Below are 19,635 nucleotides of genomic sequence, written 5' to 3' on the forward strand. Positions count from 1 at the left end.
TGACTGTCCCCTGGTACTGTACCACCTACTTGTCAGTGCTTTGTTTCACAATGAATAAGTGTGAACCGCTCTGCCTCACAGCATACCTGTCAACCCACACGGTGCCTCCGCTACTGTGTGACACACAATATTGGCTCCCATCACACGGTCTCCCGTTGAGGAGCCGATATCACACGGTGGCAGGAAAAACTAGCTGGAAACCACTGTAAATAGTGGTTTTCCAAGGCTTTGAACTGCCCACGTCCATTAAGGGGTGCGAAAACACCGAAGGACATCAGCACCAGCCTCAGCAAACTTTTTTGGGGGGATGGGGGACAGGGTCTTGGGGTGGGGTTCAAATGTGCCTGGTAGGTACTTGTTGGCACAGGTCCGCCCCCTCCAAGGCCCCGCTCAATTCTCACACGGTGACAACTCTTTAATTTGACAGGAATTCCTGACCAACGTCATCTAACCTAGACTTCAATATCCGAGTTGACTCCTCTCTCTCTTGACATTCAAGGATAGTTGGTGACCAGACTTAATTCACCTTTTCTTTTTTACTTTTCTCTCCCCCTCTGATGCACTGTTTATTTAATTTCTGCTGCTGTATTTTTTTATCTCTGGTTTGTTTTCTTACTGCCGGCCTACTTTGTAATGTAATGTTCTTCTGTTTTTTTACAGTGTATATGTAAAGCGCTCTGATACCTACGGGTCAAACTAGCGCTATATAAAACTTTTAAAATAAATAAACAAGGGAGACTTATCTGTTGTTCTCTTAATCTCGAATGTTCATGTATATTTTCTATTTGTTATTGAAACATTCTGCATTATTGGAAAGTGCTTTGATGCCCACATGCCATGTCCGCGCAATAAGAAACCACAAAATAAATACATACTTTGCGTTTATGGCATTCTATTTAAAAGCTACCGTGTTGTACATACCTTTAAATTACCATCAGTGCGTCTTTTTTTTTTTACTTGCGTTTTTTTCCCCCTCCTTTGAAAACCAATGTTCAAGGGGTGGCTTCTACTGGCTAACACTGCTGAAGTCCACTTTCTATGTTCATGAAGCAGCGAGTTGTGACTGCACCAGACGCTTTATCTCCTCCTCTCAGCTGGCAGATCCGGGTCTCGTGCTGAAGAATGACGTGGTCAACCGAATCAAAACAGTGCTGGTGACGCGCTGGGATTGGCTGTGCTTGTGCTTTGCTTTGTCGTCTGCCGTAGTCCGAGGCAGAAGGCGGCAGCAGAGTGTGGCGCCGCGCACAGAGCTACCCGGACGCCACCGCAGTGAGTATCCTTCTCATCTGTTAACCCGTGCGACCCTCATTAGGGGCATCGTGGTGTAGTACAGTAGTGGGACATTATGCTGCCTAGATAGGCACCTGTGCAATTTATTAGATAGTTGGTGATAGGGAGTGACGAGAGATGGCACTGTGGTATTAGGGTATATCTTGCTAAGAGTCTAATGCCAGTGCATTATATGGGCACCATTCTATGGCGAAGCTAGTAGTGGAGTCTCTAGGCACGTAAGGCCCGTGTGAACCATGCGAGTGCTATTTATTTTCCTGGTATTTTATGTGGAATGGAAAAGGTAGGAGTTATCTAAAGTGCGTGTGCGTCTATGAAGTAAACTAGAATACAATCTCAAAACGATAAACCTGATTTTTGAAAAAACTTTTTTTTAAAGGAGTTGCCAAGTGGGCCCATTTTGTTGTGTGATACAACCTTCAGCTAGTTCTGGCTTGTCAGGCACAATAGTGCTGTATTCTATGACGTGTAATGTGTTTTTAACATTGTAAGTAGTTTCTAAAAATCCCAATATGCTAAGTGTTGCTGGCTTGAAGGAGTCACACATGACAGAAGCGCATCTTGGGAGCAACGTAGGCTCTGCAGCCAAGGCTCCCCCCAGTCCTTCAGGGAGCCCCAATTCAGCCCCATGACCAATAAATATATGTGAGGTACTGAGTACTCAGGAGATGGAGAGAGGGGGGGCATACTTTTTCTACGCCACTGATAAATCACTTGGATGCTGTTATAACATTTTACGATCTGGTCTAGTCTTTCTAAAACGGTCACCGCTTGATCGACATCTGAAACCAAATATAAACCGTTTACAATTATTTTGGTGAAGTGCAAGTGCACTACTTCATGCAGGTAAAGCATGAATGACAACAACATTGAAAATTATCTATCCAGTCATTCGATCTCTGTTCCTGAATGTGGCTGCACACATAGCAAACCAGCCTTTTCTGAAGTTACAGTGAAGGTTTTGGCCACACTTCTGCCACATTCAGCAAGCTCCCACTATCTAGCCTTGTAAAATGTTTTTTTTTATTATCAAAATGACCAAAATTACCCATAACGGGCCCAATAGGGACCCATCTCAGCAGATCATGAACTGGATGGCAAATGCAAGTGTAGTCCATGGGCAAAGCTTGGGACAAGGTGTCAACACATTGCCAGAGTAATTAGCAGTGACTACAATTATTCCAAGCATTCCATCCATGAATTTCCTTTATACATTTTAACGGCAAATCGCCCATAGGGGGAACAATTTGTTTTTTCTAGTGCAAACTATGCCTAGGAGGTAGATGACAGATTTCCACACCATTTTGCCATTGGCACATCACATTAGCTTAAAGGAAGCCAGTGCAGTCTACGGATGTATCATGTTGTGTAGTGAGTGCTAATTATTTGGTAATACATAAGCATCCCAAAGTCTTAAAGTACTATACAGTACACTTCATTAAGGAAGCCTTTGAGTTAACCTTTTGCAAAAGAACATTATTCCTTTTTCTGGTAGTTGAGCAGTTGAATTGAATTTCTTTGATTCCTCTCATAAAGGCAGTACAATGTATATTATTAGCCAGATTTTTAAAGTTAAAGCCTTAACAAAATGAAACAATCTCTGATAATTTATATTTTTTACAGTGGTTTACAAAAAACAAACACAAAAATACTGCTTGAGCAGTTCTAATACCGAGGTGTGCAAACATAAGTCTAACATAGCAATGTGGTGAGGGCACATTAGCACTCTGCTTGTTGGAAGTGTTTTCAGGCATCACCGGAAGTGGATGCACTACCACCCACCACAAATAAAAATAACCCTACCCGGGAGAAACCCTTTGGAGTGGATCATTCCATTTATTCTCCTTGTTAAATTTAGACTAAAAGCTATTATCTAAATTACTTACAAAATGACTCGCTCCCTTAGTTCCCAAACTCATTCAGCCAGACCTGTGTGGTTTTGATCCTGGCAGAAGTACTGGTCTTTAATCCCCTGTTGAGCACTCCTAATGCTGCTGTAGCGGCCCAGCCACCTGAGGAACCTGCACTGGCTCCCCGTCAACTAGAGGATCACGTTCCGGCTCCTCACCCACGCACACAAGTCTCTCCACGACCTGGGCCCCAAGTACCTCAACGACCGCATGACCTTCTACACGCCCACCCGCCAGCTACGGTCCACCAGCCTCGCCGCCGTACCACGCATCCGAAGAGCCACCGCCGGAGGAAGATCCTTCTCTTACCTGGCTGCCAAGACATGGAACTCCCTCCCCATCCACCTTCGGCTGACCCAGGACCATCTCGCCTTCAGGAGACAACTCAAGACCTGGCTGTTCGAGCAGTAGCATACCCCTTCCCCTAAGTGCCTTGAGACCCTCCCGGGTGAGTAGTGCGCTATACAAATGGTATGATTGATTGATTGATTGATTGATCTGAAAAAGGCTTCTGACACTGTGTGTTGGGGATTCCTGCAGGTAGCCATGGAGGAGCTTGAGTTTGAGATTGAGTTTGAGGTAGAGTTTTGATCAAGATGCTATGTTCAAACTTGACTGGACGGATTAATAGATCATCCCCAAGGCTTGCTGGGTGCATAGGGGAACAAGAAAGGGTTGCCCCTTGTCTTCCCTACTGTTCGCTGTAGCCATTGTGCCCACAGCTGCCACGATTAAGAGGGAGGATTCTGTTTGGGGCTTAGCTCTCCATGGTTATAATACCTATCACCTTGTTATATATGGATGGTGTGTTAATCTAGCATGTTAGCAAATTAAGCCAACTGGAGCGATTTGGTATCCACCCTGGTCTGCCACTTAACACGATCAAGCTATGCATATTGGCTCTGAAGCCTAAACTGAAGGCCTCCTTGTTTTGCTATTGTTGTGGCGCCTCAAAACTTTTAGGTACTTGGATTCAAATTTATCATGAGGACTGGGATAACACTGAGGGCAATTTAGGTAGACTGCTATCAGTAACTAAGGTATCTATAACGTTCTGGAATAAATAGCGCCTGTCCCCGAGGGGCAGACTGGCCCTCTCTAAGATGGTCATTTTGCCCAACCTTCTACACTTTTTTGTGACTGTGCTAGTAACACTACCAAGTAGGATCGTCCATGATCTGAATAAGGCACTTTTAGATTTAGCATAGGGCGAACGCTTAAACAAAGTAGTCCTGCATTAGTTACACGGATACAGATGCTAATAGGGGTTGAGTGCCCCCGACTATGAAAATTAATATTTTGTGGCATTGTTTGTTAGTGGTGAGGTGAATAGAAAGAAATAAAATTCACAGGAGGTCCCAGGAAAGGGAAATGAATGGTTTCAGAAGTGATGGGCCTGGATCTAGAATTAAGAAGCAATCAAGGCTGCTGGGTGTTGCAGAATACGGCTGGGGGAAATGCCTAATCCGAACTAAGTTAGTGGAGGCATATTCACAAGAAATCCCTTTGTGTTTTTACCCTAGGTTTAGCAAACTGCGTCCCATCTCTGGTAGAGTGTACTGGTGGGATGCAAATATAACCACATTTTGAGATTGTATTTACAATCCTAAATTGCTCACATTTGCAGAACTAAGAGAATGCTCGATTGTTAGTGGTCCAGTTAATAATTCATGGTGCACTGGCTAGACAGATAAAACCAACGAGGAAACCTGGAGACTTGGACCCACCACTACATGGAACCTTTCAAACCGTACTACTGCATGGCCGGCTCAGAAAATGGCCATTACAATCTATTGCAGTGAAATTTGTTCCTGATTCGGTTAGAATTAATAATACTGGGTAATAGAGAATTAACTTTATCAAGCAGAAGACAACACTGCCTACAAAGCCCTGCACACTCAAGGATTGGCATACACGAACCACTGCCTGAGATTCCACCAGCTCTCTAGAGACCTGTGCTCCACCTCCCTCTCCCTTGCTCTCACCCCTGCATCTACAGAAGCAACAGTGGAGGACACTTCTTCTACTACCTTGCCGTAAAGTCCTGGAACAGCCTCCCCACCCCACCTCTGAAACCTCACCATCTCGTCAGGAATTCAGAAAGGGACTCAATATCTGGCTGTTCAATGGATTGCACCCAAGCAGCTTGGCTCTACGCACCTGGATACCCTTTGGGTGAATAACAGCGTCTTATAAATCCTGATTGATTGATTGAACACTCCTATCACAGTTTGTGGAGTTGGACCTTTGATGCTGCTTCTCCCTAATTCATGGATTTACATATGGGCCTGTAGTAGGAAAGGAAGGCGGAGGCCAGGAAAGCTCAGGTGCTTGGGCTTCTGTTGAGCACACAGGCATGATTTGTTGAGGCGAAACCCTCCACAGAGTGCTGAAGACCAGCCCTGAGATTATCCTAGCCTTAGGGTGCCCCCAACTTAGCTTCTAAATACAAGACGTCAACCTGTTGTGCTTATCCCATGAGTTACCCAAACTCACTGAGGACTTGTGAACCTATTTAGAACATGTGGAGTTTTTTTCTCCAGATTTATATGGCCATTACAGTTTTGGGGTATTGGGAGGGGCATTTGTCAGTTCCTTCTGTTGATTGGCGTGATTGTTTGATTCGAAAATGCATGTAGTGCACCGCTAGCCACACAGTAACCACACTGACACAACATAGGATCGACCGGGTTAAATGACTGCAAAGAACAGTGTTTTAAGACACTTGCAGAATGCAAAGATGCTTCACTGAGTGTGGAGAGAAACTGGAAAAACATTCCAGAGCTCAGAAGTATTGTAGTAGAAAGATTTACCCGATACAACCCTAACCACCTTTGGGTAGTACCAAGAGAACAGCTTTGGTTATTTTGATCCATTCAGGATGTACAACTGAAACTGGTAACTAAGGAAAGTTGGGTGTTTATTATTGAGCTCTCTGAGGCTGAGGCACTTAGCCTTAAAGATAATAGGCTTATATTTAGATGCTTATAAACTTTCAGCCAAGCTGACTTCTTTAGATATCGGGTATAATCAAGTCACTCTTATTGATCGCTAGGATGATGTGTGTCACTGCATTCTGAATCATTTGAAGTGTGGAAATGAGGCGTTTATGTATGCCTGGTCCAGAAGGGAGATATGACAGCCTGGCTACATCTTTCCCGTATTTAACAAAAAGAAGTGGAATGATGTTAATAGCTAGAAACGTGTATGTGAACTTCATTTGCTTGGCAGCTGATCACAGGGAGTCATCAAAGATGTACCACGGATTATGAATTTTACAGACATGATAGGGTGTTCCCTACAGAGGCAAGGGCAATCAAGTAGACCAATGGCCTGGAGGAAGTACAGAGCACTAGATGGCTAGAACTTCTTTTTCTGAGTTAAGCTTCAGGCTGTTGCTGACATCCAGTCATTTTATGTCTTCGTTTTCTTACGATATTTATTTATTTTATTTATTTTATTTTGAGAGTTTTATATAGCGCGAACAAGATCTTTGCAGATAACAGAGCGCTTTACAAAGGCAGGTGGAGGGTAGGGGAACAAGGGGGCATAGTGGGGAGGTAGATCAACATGATCATGTACATAGCACCAATATAGTATATAACATAGTACCAATATAACGTATAGTACAGGTATGAGGTAGCAGGCATAGTTGGAGCGTAAGTCATCAACAGGTTCATGTACATAGCACCAATATAGTATAATAACATAGTACCCATATAACGTATAGTACAGGTATGAGGTAGCAGGCATAGTTGGAGCGTAAGTCATCAACAGGTTCATGTACATAGCACCAATATAGTATATAACATAGTACCCATATAACGTATAGTACAGGTACGAGGTAGCAGGCAAAATTGGAGCGTAGGCCATCCACTCGCTGTAAATAAACACGTGCATAGGAATATATAGGCAATATCATAGCGCCAAACTGGTAATACTGTTCTTAATGTAAAACACGCGAAATTGTTCAAGTGTATTTAGCCATAAGGATACTTTTAACTTCTTTCTTAAAAAGAAGGGAGGAAGAGATGAGTCTTGTTTCAGGAGGAAGTGCGTTCCAGATCCTGGGCGCCATACCAGAGAAGGAGCGTTTGTAGGTTTTTTCCTTCCGGAATCTTCGCGGTTTCAGCAGAAGATTGTTCGTGCTCCTGGTGGTTCTGGACCCACCAGAGATTGTCAACTTATGAGTGAGGTAGCTGGGTGATTTCAAATGTATAGCCTTGTGCGTCATGCAGGCAATTTTCAGCTGAATTCTGGCTTCCAGAGGCAGCCAGTTCAAGGCTTTGAAGTCAGGAGAGATATGCGAATGTTTTTTTGATCCAGTGATGAGTCTTGCTGCCGCATTTAGTGACGCTCTTAGGGGTGCAGTTGTCGTTAGGGGGAGGCCGCAGAGGGCCACGCTGCCATAGTCTATGCGAGGGATGACTAGAGCTTGTACTGCTGTTTGGAAGTCTTTTGCTGGGAGGAAGGGTTTCTGTTTTCTCAAGGTGTTTATTTGGAAGTTCGCCCCCTTAGTAGCCTTGCTGATATGCTGCTGCATGCTGAGGTTTGTGTCTAGTGTTATGCCTAGGGATTTAGCTGAGTCCACGATGGTGGGTTGGACATTGAGTGCTGTTAGGTGCTTAAGCCATGTTTGTGCGGAAGATATTTTCGTGGGAGGTGAGATTAGGAGGAACTCAGTCTTCATAGCATTGAGTTTGAGGTGGTTGTCAGCCAACCAAGATTGGGTGCTTCTGATCGTTGAATTCAGACTCAGGATGTCTTTGGGGGATTGTAACTTGAGATATATTTGAGTGTCATCGGCGTACATGTGAAAGTGTACATTGGATGCTTGTAACAGAGTGGTGAGAGGTTCCATAACTAGGTTGAACAAAGTAGGGGATAAGCAGGATCCTTGAGGGACGCCTAACGATACCGGTACTGGGGAAGACATTAGGTTTTTGCTCTTGAATTTTTGAGACCTGTTGTGAAGAAAGGAAGTGAACCAGCGAAGCACAGTCCCAGATAGGCCCATTCTTGATTTTAGGAGTTCGAGTAAGCTCTCATGTTTCACTGTGTCGAATGCCGAAGAGAGATCAAGAAGGATGAGGAGGCAGGTATTGTTTTGATCTAACATTTGGATGGCGTCGTCTATAATGTGAGTCATAGCGGTTTCAGTACTGTGCCCTGCTCGGAAGCCTGATTGGTGTGGGTTGAGGAGATCAAACTGTTCTATGTGCTTTGTCATTTGCAGTTGGACGCATTTTTCTAGCAGCTTGGCGAGAGTGGGAATGTTGGTAATCGGACGGTAGTTGTTTAGATCGGTGGGGTCGGCTGTTGGTTTCTTCAGTAAAGGTGTAACTTGTCCAACTTTGAGGGAGTCCGGGATGGTTCCTTGTTGTAGTGAACTATTGATAATTTTAGTCCAGAGTGGGAGTAGCAGAGGGATGAAGTCTTTTACGGCGTTAGCAGGAAGAGGGTCAGTGAGGTGATTGGATGGTTTTAGAGTGCTGAGTATTCTGCCAATTTCTCCTTCAGAGTAGGTGTCAAAGGATGACCATGTCGCATTGTTTTTTAGTTCAATGGGTGTTATGCAGTTGGGTATTGAGTACAGGCTTGCGTCATTGCGGAGGTCTCTCTTTATATTGTCAGTTTTATTGTTGAAGAAAGCTGCGAAATCTTCACAAGAAGGGGTAGTGCTGATAATGTCGACAGCTGGGGGTTGTTCCTTAGATTGAGATCGAATTAGTTCGAACAATTTACTTGGACGGTTTTTAGCTTGGTCTAGCTGGGATCTGAAGAACTCTGACTTTGAGCGTTTTATTTTCCTGAAGTATGCGTTTCTCTTTTTCCTAAGAATTTTGAGATGCAATGTCGAGGGAATTGATCTCCAGGTACGCTCTGCCGATCGCATAGCCCGTCTCTCTTCATTGAGACTCCCGTTGTACCAGGGGTTGGATATCTTCGTGGATACTCTTTTCAATTGCATTGGTGCGGCCTCATTGATTATTGTGGCCATGGAGTTGAGATAGTGGTCAGTTAGGACCAGCACATCAGAGGTGTCGGTAGGGGGGAGTAGGAGATTGCAGCTGTTGGGGGGTAGAGAGTTTGGATTGAGTTTCCTCATGTCTCTTTTCCAGACTTTGGGCATGGCGTATTGCACTGGGGTGAGTTTTACCTTTTCCTTGATGATGAATGTTATAATATGGTGGTCTGACCAGTCACAAGGTTGTATTGAGTCGAGTTGAGTGGTGCCTTCTTTGGAAATGACCAGGTCGAGGGTCGAGCCTTTGTCGTGTGTCGGAGTGTTGCAAATTTGAGTGAGGTCAGATGCGGTAAGGAAACTTTTGAGGCTGTTAACTACTGCGTCACTGCCATCATTCCAATGGAGATTGTAGTCACCAAGGTAAATTTGTGTGTGTAGCCGTCCTGCGTTGATTAATATTGTGTCCATGAGTTGTTGGGAGAAGACGAGGTTGTCCCCCGGGGGGTGGTACATGATGTGTAACGAGCATACAGGTTTATTCTCACTGGTGACATCAAGGCAGAAGTATTCACAGGAGGTAAGAGAAGGGGCGGTGACTTTATTAATAGAGAGGTTGCTCTTGTAAATGCAGGCGATTCCGCCACCTGTCTTGTTGGGCCTGTCAAGTCTAGTGATGTAGTAGTTGGGGGGGACTAGGATGTCCATGATAGGATTGGAGGATTCGGTTAACCATGTTTCAGTTAGTATGGCCAGGTCAAGGTTCCTAGATCGGATGAGGTCAGCGACCTCCATCGAGTGTTTTTGGGCCGACCTACAGTTGAGAAGTGTGCATTTGAGACTGGGGGTGCAGGGGGAGGTGGAGGGTTCCGTAGTGAGAGGGACTTTGGTGAGGTTGTTGGGAACAGAGCCTCTGTTGCTATACGTGGGGTGCCTACTGGGGTTGGAGAGAATCATAGAAATGGACATGTGCGTGGTGGCTAAGCTGTTTTGGGTTGCCGGGACATATGTGCTGAGTAGGGTTTGTATGTCGCGGTCCGAGAGAGTCTTGATAGCGCGCTGGGGGCGGTTGGCGGTATTGCGAGAGGGGATAGAGGTCCAATGTGAGGGGTGGTTCGGAAGTGTCTTGATAGTGCGCTTAGGCCTGTTGGAGGTATTGCGAGAGGGGATAGAAATCCCATGTAAGGGGTGCCTAAGATGTGGGGGGGTGTTGTTCATTCGTTGACATGTGGTCGTGCGGGAGGGGTGCGGGAGGAGTAATTCTTTGAGCGAGTGAAGCTCTTCTTTCACTTGGAGGAGGGCGGTCATGATTATATCCAGCGTGACGTTGGGAGTGGGGTTAGAGTTATTGGCAGGGTAATCAGCGACAGGCGGGGTGAGGCAGATGCGGGTCGAGTGGAGACTGGTCGTTGTGGGGGGGCAAGTGTAGTGCTGGGGGGTGAGAGTGGGGGGACAGATGTTGAGGGGGGAGTGGGGACCAGGAGTGGAGGGAGGGCTAAGGGTGGGAGGGAGTGAACTGTTGAGGGAAGGGTGGAGGCTTGGAGTGGCGGGGGGGGATATGTTAAGGGTGGGGTGTATGTCTGGCCTGGGTTGAGTGTCGAGCATACGGGGGGCGCTGATGAGGGGGGAGTGGAGGCTCGGAGTGTCGGGAGTGCATGGAGTGAGGGGGGCGATGTCGAGGGAGGGGTGTATGTCAGTATTTCTTTGGGTGGGGGTGGAGGGGGAGATGTTGAGGGAGGGGTGTAGGTCTGGAGTGCGTTGAGTGCAGAGACTGGAAGGGGCACCGTTGAGTGAGGAGTGGAGGCTCGGAGTGTCGGGAGTGCAGGGAGTGAGGGGGGAGATGTCGAGGGAGGGGTGTATGTCAGTATTTCTTTGGGTGGGGGTGGGGGGGGAGATGTTGAGGGAGGGGTGTAGGTCTGGAGTGCGTTGAGTGCAGAGACTGGAAGGGACGCCGTTGAGTGAGGAGTGCGGGCTAGGGGTGGCGGGAGTGCAGGGAGTGAGTGGGGAGATGTTGAAGGAGGTGTGTCTGACATGAGTTGTTTGAGTGCAAAGAGTAGGGTGGGGGGTGTTGAGGGAGGAGTGGGGGCCAGGAGGGGGGGCGCAGGGAGTGGGGGGAGAGAGGACACGGGTGGGGGAGCTAGGTGCGGCGCGGGTGTGGGGGGTGGCGGGGGTGGAGAGATTGGAGGGGTAATTGGGAGGACATAGAGTCGCGTTGTGAGGGTCAGAGGCGGTGGGTCGTTCTGAGACGTTAGTTGGAGGTGAGGAGTTCTGGTTCAGTTGTATTGGGGTATGAGTGGAGGGCCGCCGATTTGAGAGGTGCTCTTTGAAAGTGGGGAACAGGTCGTCTAGTAGTTCCAGGTTCCTGTCTGTGGCTTGAATTAGAACAATCCCGTTATTGTAAATAGTAATGGCTGTACTGCCAGGGAAGCGTTTGGATGGAGCGATGGAGAGTGATAGTCCATGAGCGGATTTCCTGATGGTGTCGACGTTGAGCAAGGCCTGGAAGGTTTTTCTCCATTGAGCTCTACGTGCGGTGTGGAAGATGATATCGGTGTTCAGGGATCCCTTAACCGGAGAGAAGTAGGTGTCGGCAAAGGGTCTTTCAGGGTGGGACCTCAGGAGGTTGTGTTTAAAGCGTTTAGCGGCTTTTTTTGTGAGTGCGGGTGGGTAGATTATTTTAAATGTGTGATTGCCGCAGTGATCCATGTTAGGAAGGTGCAAGGTGGGTGTGGGAGATTAAGCAGGGGAGATGTGCAGGATCGCAGATAGATGCAGACAAAATACCAATGCCTGTATACGGTATGTTACATAGGTCAAAAGAGGCGACTGCAGACCATATGTTACAGGTGTCAGAAAGGGCACTAGTGGGACAATATGTTACATGGGTCACATGAGATAGCTGCAGACCATGTGTTACAGGGACAGAAGAGGCACTAGTGAGTGAGCTCAATATGTATTAGCAACTAGGTGCATTATAGGCATAAAAGGCGAAGGGAGCAGCATACATAGGTATATAACTATATATATAAACAATCAGCTAAGCGTATAATACTGCTGAAATATTGTAGCAAAAACATATGTCCACTGCAATTTAAAGCGTCAGGTGACGCTAATGAGCAGGGTGAGATAGGTGCAATAGGTGCAGCGTGAATTAAGTGTAGGTGGATATATCCAGGTACACGTGGAAGTGTAATACTAGAGTAAAGGTATGCACTCTATCACACGGAGGTGTAGGTACATAGATATGTGAAAGGTAAACAATGTACTCGAGTGTGTGGTGATGTAAATACCTTATTTTTTTTTTTTTTTTTTTTTTGGGCAATTACTGCAGCTCAGCAGGTTGTTCAAGATGGTTGCCGAGATAGTATGTAGTCAGACAGCAGTGTTAGTCCTTTGTCAGTTATTGTCAATGTTCGGGATGACCAGTTTCCCTTTCTGCTGAGGGCGAGTTAGTCCTATTTCAGTGTTGCTACTTCCTGGTTGCTGCTTGGGGGGAGGAGCGAGACTTAACTTCTTTTTGGTGCCCCTTGAACACTTTTTCCTGCTGCTGTTCAAGATGTCTGCCAGAATAGACTATAAGGCAGTATTGTTAGTCTTTTGTCCCTTTCCCATTCTGCTGAGGGCGAGATAGTCCTGTTTCTGTGTCTCTGCTTCCTGGTTGCAGCTTGGAGGGAGGAAGAGCCTTATCTCCTTTTAGTACCCCTTGAACTCGTTGGAATGCATCCTCGAGTTAGGGGCGGTGGTGTGATTTATTGCTTAATTGTTGATCCTTTTATGGCCCCCGCCATTTTGCACAAAGGGGGACAATGGCGATGCACTCCAGCCGGCGAAAATCGTTAGCAAACTTGGAAATCCGGGCCGCGTGAGAGAGGGCCGACAAAGATGCAGGTAGAGCAGCATTCTGTGCACAACCTCCTGTCAGACGACTGGTGGCCGATCACAGCGTCCTTGGACCTGCTGCAGCTCCGTTCCCGCTCGTATCCTGAGGCATGGGGGGGGGCGACTGGGGGTGTCAGTACTCCAGGCGGGCCGCCCGGCTCAGTCCCGCTCCCGCCGACCAAGCGCGGCGCTCCCTGTGAGCGTGTCCTCCCAGGAGTGACTTCCCGAGCGGAGCCAGTCTCGTCTCGTCGGGGACTGCGGCAGACCGTCCCGCCCTGGGATCCGTCGTCCGGTGCAGGCAAGAGGCAGGAGGACCCTCCGATGATGCCCTGCTCCAGCCCCTCTCACCTGCCGGACGTCTCTGATGGCTCCCGCAGATCATCCGCCGAGCTCAGGCTGTGCCCAGCGGCGCCGGTGACTAACAGTGCACAGATGGCCCACTTGCTCGGGACACCCTGGGCGATATCACGTCGGCTGTCGCAGGCGGGCAGGACTGCCCCGCACAGCGTTCCAGCTGTCCCGCCAGCGTCTCTTGGGGTCCCTCGGGTGATGGCAGCCGGTCCGATTCCACTTCTCAGCGTCGTCCAGTGTCCTGGTTCTCTGCTCTGCGTTTCTCGCCGCACCAACCAGGTAAGATGCTGTTGATGCTCACAATCCAGTTACTCTTTATTCCCGTTACTTGTGCCACTCCAGTTACTTGTGTGGTGGAGGTGTTGCAGGGTGCTAGCAGGGATAAAGTCCGAAAACGGGATCCCCAGCACACGGAGCTCTCACCAGGAGCTCCTACTCTGCCGCCATCTTGGAGGTACATTATACTTAATTTTTAACACCCGCTGCGCACAGCCTTCAGAGCGGGAGTTGGCTTGTGGTCGGCACCTGCACCTAACCCGATGCAGGCTGTGGACCAACCCACTGCAGGCAGCCACGCAGGCTCTGCACCAACCCACTGCAGGCAGCCTTGTGTGTCCCACACTTCTAGGCTCCTACCACAAATGTCCTGGGGACATTCGTTATAGTGTTTTCCTATGCTTGTGGATTTATTTTTTGTTTCACCTGGCAAAAGTCACAAATCATAATCGATTTCGAAGTCATTCACAAAATGGCAGTTAAATGTGACACGTAAATTGGTGTTATTGTTTTTTTTTTAAGTTGGAGTGTTATTGGTTTTAATTCATGAATTGTTTGTTGGTTCCTGTGTTTTTCTGATATGGGACTTGAGTTTTCCACACCTCTGGGTCCCTCCAAAACTGTCTTGGGTGGCATACGTCTGAAGGTTACCATATCTGAGGTTGACCACCCATGGCTGGCTATGGAAATTGTTTTTCCACAGCACAAAAAAACGAGAATCTAAATACATTTGTGATTTCAAGACGGTCGAAAAACAGTTTCAGAACTATTTTATCTTTTTTTTTATTTAATTCTTTTAGTCAAACGTTTCAGGTGTGAAATCTTGTCTTGCTTTTTGTTGTTTTTTTTTCATATTTTTTTTTCTTTTCAGTTGAATTATGTTTTGCTTTTTTGTTTCCCCTTTACTGTTTTAGCTGTTGCTGGACAGTGCAGCTGCTTGTTGATATATTGTTAACACTTCTTTAGAATATACATATAATGGCGTTGGCTCTACTCTGTGTTGTAATGCTTTCTTACTTCATAGTTTTTGCTATTATGTGGATTATTCTGCCTTTCAGGAATTATTCCTATTGAAATGCTAAAATGACTATTTTACATCTAAAAAGAACATTCTATTATCACACTGTTAGTCATCTTCATTTCTTTATCTCCTATATGCATTCTATGTAGTAAGGGATTATTTTGGTTGCCTTTTTTCCAGCATTAGCAAAGACAATGGTGTAAGCCTTAATGTGGTAAACAGCATTTGTGAATGCTGCACAAGTAGCTAGCATTGGCAAAACCTGTGAGTCGTGTGTTGGCTGCCTGCAAGCTTTGTCAAGATTGTTTTATTTCTATATGCTTTTTGTCATACTTTCTTTTTTGGAAAAGCTGCTAACCCTAAACCCCCCCCCCAAAAAAAAACCTGCAAATTTGCTAAAATCAATTACACAAAAAGCACATATTGCCATAGTAGTCCCTGGTCCTGAAGGGAACTACGTTGTGTGTTGATGTATTCCTCATGAAGTCATAGATTGATGTCCCTCACAGTGAAGTTAGGTAATGGCTGAAGTGGGCTGGCTCACTGTCCCATGCTGTATGCAGCAGTGGGCGGAAAATAAATAAATGTGAATGACAAGGAAAAAGGCCAATAGATAAAGAGGGGAGACTGAAAGCCCCTATAATTAAGTATGTCATACATATAATTGTTTTTTTTAACAATTATTTATTAAAAGTGTAAGATAGGACAGAGTATACAATATCATACAATTTCTATTGTCAAAAGTTGTTGGCTAACACTAGACTTAAAAATGCAACTGTGTATACTCGTTTTTACCTGTTTTGGCACATTAAAGCCAGACCTGTTGGCTTTGTAGATGCTTGTTGACAATAGCAGGACTGGAGAGGAATTTGTTGCTATGACTGGAAAGAATGTATTGACTATTGACAAAAGTAGAACACACTATTCTCTTATCAGTTTTAGGTCTCGCCTATAGACAGCTTCACTTAGTTGCTGTTGAAAGGCCTATTGTGTAGAATGCCAATACTTACTTTGGGTCAGTAATGTTTATCATTGTTTGACTTTCTTGGCAATTTCGTGTGCTTGCTTCTTATTTTATGTCTTTCCTATCTCATCTTATGTTTGACCCCTTCCGAAGCATACCTTCTTTACCAATTTTTGATTTAATTACTTGCGTCCTTCCATTGCTTACATGAGTAATACTACTTTTTCCCAGAGGAGTGCATGTGTTTTCTTGCTTTCTCCTCGCTCTCATTATGTGCTACTTCTGCCTTCACATCCTTGCCACTTGCGCTCTCCTTGTGGCTTTCTATCCCCTGATGGGCTCATGTTTTGCTCCCCACCCTCGACTGCTGCATGTCAGGAGTGCTGCCTTGCTAAACATTTCCTGCTCTTCTGTTGCTCACTCACCTTTCGCATCCTGTTTAATATTCATCTATCTATATAAAATATATTTTACTTTCCCAGAGGTCTTGGCAGCTGCAAATTGCTGTCTGGCCACTGCTTTCCTAAAATATGCTTTTGGGCAATTTTTTTTTTTTTACTTAGATGGATGTTCACAATCTTGAACGCCCATCTTAGAATGGTAAATTAAAATGAAAATTGGCCACTATGTCATGACGCATGTGCTACCATGCATCATAGCTCTGGGACGGTTATTATCTTGTGACACATACACCTGCATGCATTGTTACAAGTGCACGCCTATGTATCAATGAGCTGAATTACTTTTTTCTTTTTGGCGATGGTGAACATCATTGGCAAAAAGTATTGGCTAAGCCAAAAGTCATGTAGTTTCCACTTTGCAGTAGGAACTGCATGTTTGTTGGGCAACATAAACGTTTGCATGGTGCAAGACTGATTCTGAGCACCCCCCAGGATTTGTTGTTCTATAGACCAGCTTGCTTACAGGGCCACCATAAGTACCCTAAACCTAGACAGGTAGCAAATGGTTTTGGCAACCACAGAACATGACAACCCTGACTCCCCAGGAATCGGGGTAACAAATATAGAACCCTTTTACTCAGTAACTCGTGCTCTCTTAGAAAAATATACAAAAAGTACACAGAGGGGCGTTTTCAATAATTATTGAACCATCGTGTTTCTTGTATAGAATATATGTTGTGCAATAATCAATAGACAGAAGCAGATGAAAATGTTTTAAGGGATTGCAACAACTCTTCTCCAATCTTTTCCCATATTGAGAAATGTTGGAAATGTACTCCTGACAATGGCAGAGGTAAACCTTCTTCCAGAGTTGGGGAAAAAAGTGGTTGGATTGAAAGTGACCTTGCAAACACTCAGATTTTCGTATCAACAAATATACACATGCATATTTGCTCATGCCGAAATGCAGTTCGCAAATATTTTCTAGGAGTACTACTTCTTGTCCTGATTCTGTAAATTCTTGGGAATTCACGAAAGTCACATAGCTGCACTTAATCCCAGGACTTGTACGATGGGTGCACTTTTGAGACTTTGTTTAATAATTGGGCCCCTAATTTGGTCTGGCGTTGACCATGGCCTTTTGTGTTTATGAAAATTCTGTCTCTCTCTCTCTGTATTGACTGGCTTAACTGTTAGTGACAGCATTATGCTCTTTCAGAAGGAGCATATCGGCACACAAAGTAGTTTTGTTCAGTGTCAATAACTACTGTGGCAGTGTGTGCTTTTTGAGACCAAAAATTATTTTTGCTTTTGCCAATGTTTGTTATAATGGTGAGGACTTGGCAGTTCCCACATCAATAAAGTTTTACAAAAATCATGCCAAAACAAGTTACACATTGGCAAAACAAAAAAGCTGACCCCCAATTTCAGACCTACTGGCTTTGCCCATGCTTGTTTATTTTTGAATCCCATATCTTATTAAAACTGGTTACACTGATTTTCCATTATGAATATTTTTGAGAAATACTAGCATGCAGTAACACATGTTACTAAAGGATGCTGCAAAGAAATGGTACCTGAAATTTTACAGTAGTTTAGCGAAATGTTTTTTTTTTTCCTGCTTTCATTTTTTTATGAACCTTTTATTTTGAAAGCAAATAATCATCTATCTTGCTTTCAAGCTTCTGCAAATGTTTGCATCAAATCCGAGAGCATTCTGGGAGCATTATACGTAGCCTCATATTGCTAAACTTTGAAAACATGTGTGCACATTTTTATACTGGAACCACTGTCAGTAGTGCAGTCAGAGCTTACAACATTTACTTAGAGTGCTCACCCTAATAATAAATGCTTTCAATTAATGAACCATAAATACAAGTTTGAACAGCATTAACATATGGACATAAATATTACCTTCACTGGAGAGGGTGCCCTGCCCTGATCCATTATGTGGTACTGCAATCTGGCAGCCAAAGGGTTTGTGCTGCAGGGGGTTGGGCCTACTTGTCCTAAGGACAAAATGCACATGAAAACTTGTTGCTCTTGATCACAAACAATATGTCCTGCGCGTCGGGCTATAGGAATTCCACATCCCTGTATATGTACAGAGTACTCCTGCTATGAGCTCCCCGACCTATATGCCTAGGGTTTATGTATGTGTTCTGCCAAGAATCCCCTATTGGATGATGCAACCCCCATTACCTGAAAGGAAAGAGTGTAGGTCCCCATCTTGGTCACAGGTTGGACATCTCTCCTTGCAGAGGGATCAGCAAGCAGCTGGGCTGAAGTTTCAGCGTATAGTGACCTCACGGTGACAGCAAGTGCTCCTCTGCCCCAACCCGGAAATGCTTGTTTGTTTATAACAAAAAGCACCCTTGCTTCAAGCTGAGACCTTAGTCAGGCCACCATTGTTTATAATCTATTGATAGATGCGTCGCCTCATGGACGAATAACAAACTACTGTATTTGCAAAATGTATGTTCAGACCTTGTACGGGATGTTCAAGTTGTCGTGATAGTGTTCTTACTAAGTGGAATTTGTAAGCAGTGTTGTTTCAGAGAAACTAATCCTACACTGTCACACACGCAAATGTGTGTTAAAAATCACAGTGTGAAAGAGAAGGCAACTGAGGAAACGTGTACATGTTTAAAATGGCAGCGTTTCTCTCTAATCCTTTCTAAGACACATGACACCCACTCCTCGAACATAAGTGGACTACTCCGCTATCTATAGTAAGAAAGTCATGCAAAGTAATGGTTCAGGTAAAAATGATATTGAAATCTACCTAAAAATCTGATAAAATCGTACAGTTTGAAAGTCATAGCAACATAGAAAGCAGGAAAGTTAAAAAGACAAATTTAAAATCCATGTAATATGTTAATAACAGGCCAAATTAAAAGTTCCCACCAAACGGAATAGCCAATTGTTTATGTGTTTGAGTGGTAGACGAAACATTTCTGTTAACAGCAACTGCAGACCTTGATCCCAAGGCACACCTCAAAGCAGGTTTATGGAGCAGATGTGTTCCCATCCAGCTCCCACAGCTGCTGCTGAAGGAGTGACCAAAGCCAATGGAAGACCCGCCGAACCAGAGCCAAGATTCAAGTTGCTAGGAGCAGAGGCATCCCAGGACTGCTCATAAAATGCAGTCAGAAGCAATGGGATGCACAGTGGACAGCAATAGAGATGGGCCTTTAAGGGGTCCACCAGTATATTTATGCCCAAAGGCTCAACCAATTGCGTTCCTTTGCTTAAATCCAAGGCACGCTCGAACGTGCATACTAGACAGCAGAATAGAGGCTGCATGAAGTCTAGCAAACAGGCCAAAATAAGAACCTATGCTCGTTCAGTTCCTGAAGCAAAGGTGCGCCAATGAATGTACCATGCGCTCACAGCACAGCAGCACGTGTGGTAGTGCCTGTTCCATTTGTTCTTGGAACGGGACGTCCATTGCTTAGCCGAAAAATTAAAATCACAATCCTTTGTAATCTGGAGTAGAACCAACGGAAGACCTCCAAAAACACTTCAGAGCACAGAGTGTAGAAAAGATGGAATGACTCTAACAACTGTCTGCAAGG

General features: G+C 45.2%; 1 protein-coding gene across 1 annotated transcript in view; it reads left to right on the forward strand.

Annotated features, from left to right (window-relative positions):
* The first annotated feature begins 1,051 nt into the window (after positions 1–1,051).
* SMIM14 (small integral membrane protein 14) overlaps positions 1,052–19,635 on the forward strand; it is a 388,157-nt gene continuing 369,573 nt past the window's right edge. The window contains exon 1 of the mRNA XM_078678316.1: positions 1,052–1,269. The gene's annotated coding sequence lies outside the window, so the exon portion shown is untranslated. The remainder of the gene's footprint in view (positions 1,270–19,635) is intronic.

This window comes from Lissotriton helveticus, chromosome 2_2 (assembly GCF_964261635.1).
Source record: "Lissotriton helveticus chromosome 2_2, aLisHel1.1, whole genome shotgun sequence".
In the NCBI taxonomy this organism is placed as follows: Eukaryota; Metazoa; Chordata; class Amphibia; order Caudata; family Salamandridae; genus Lissotriton; species Lissotriton helveticus.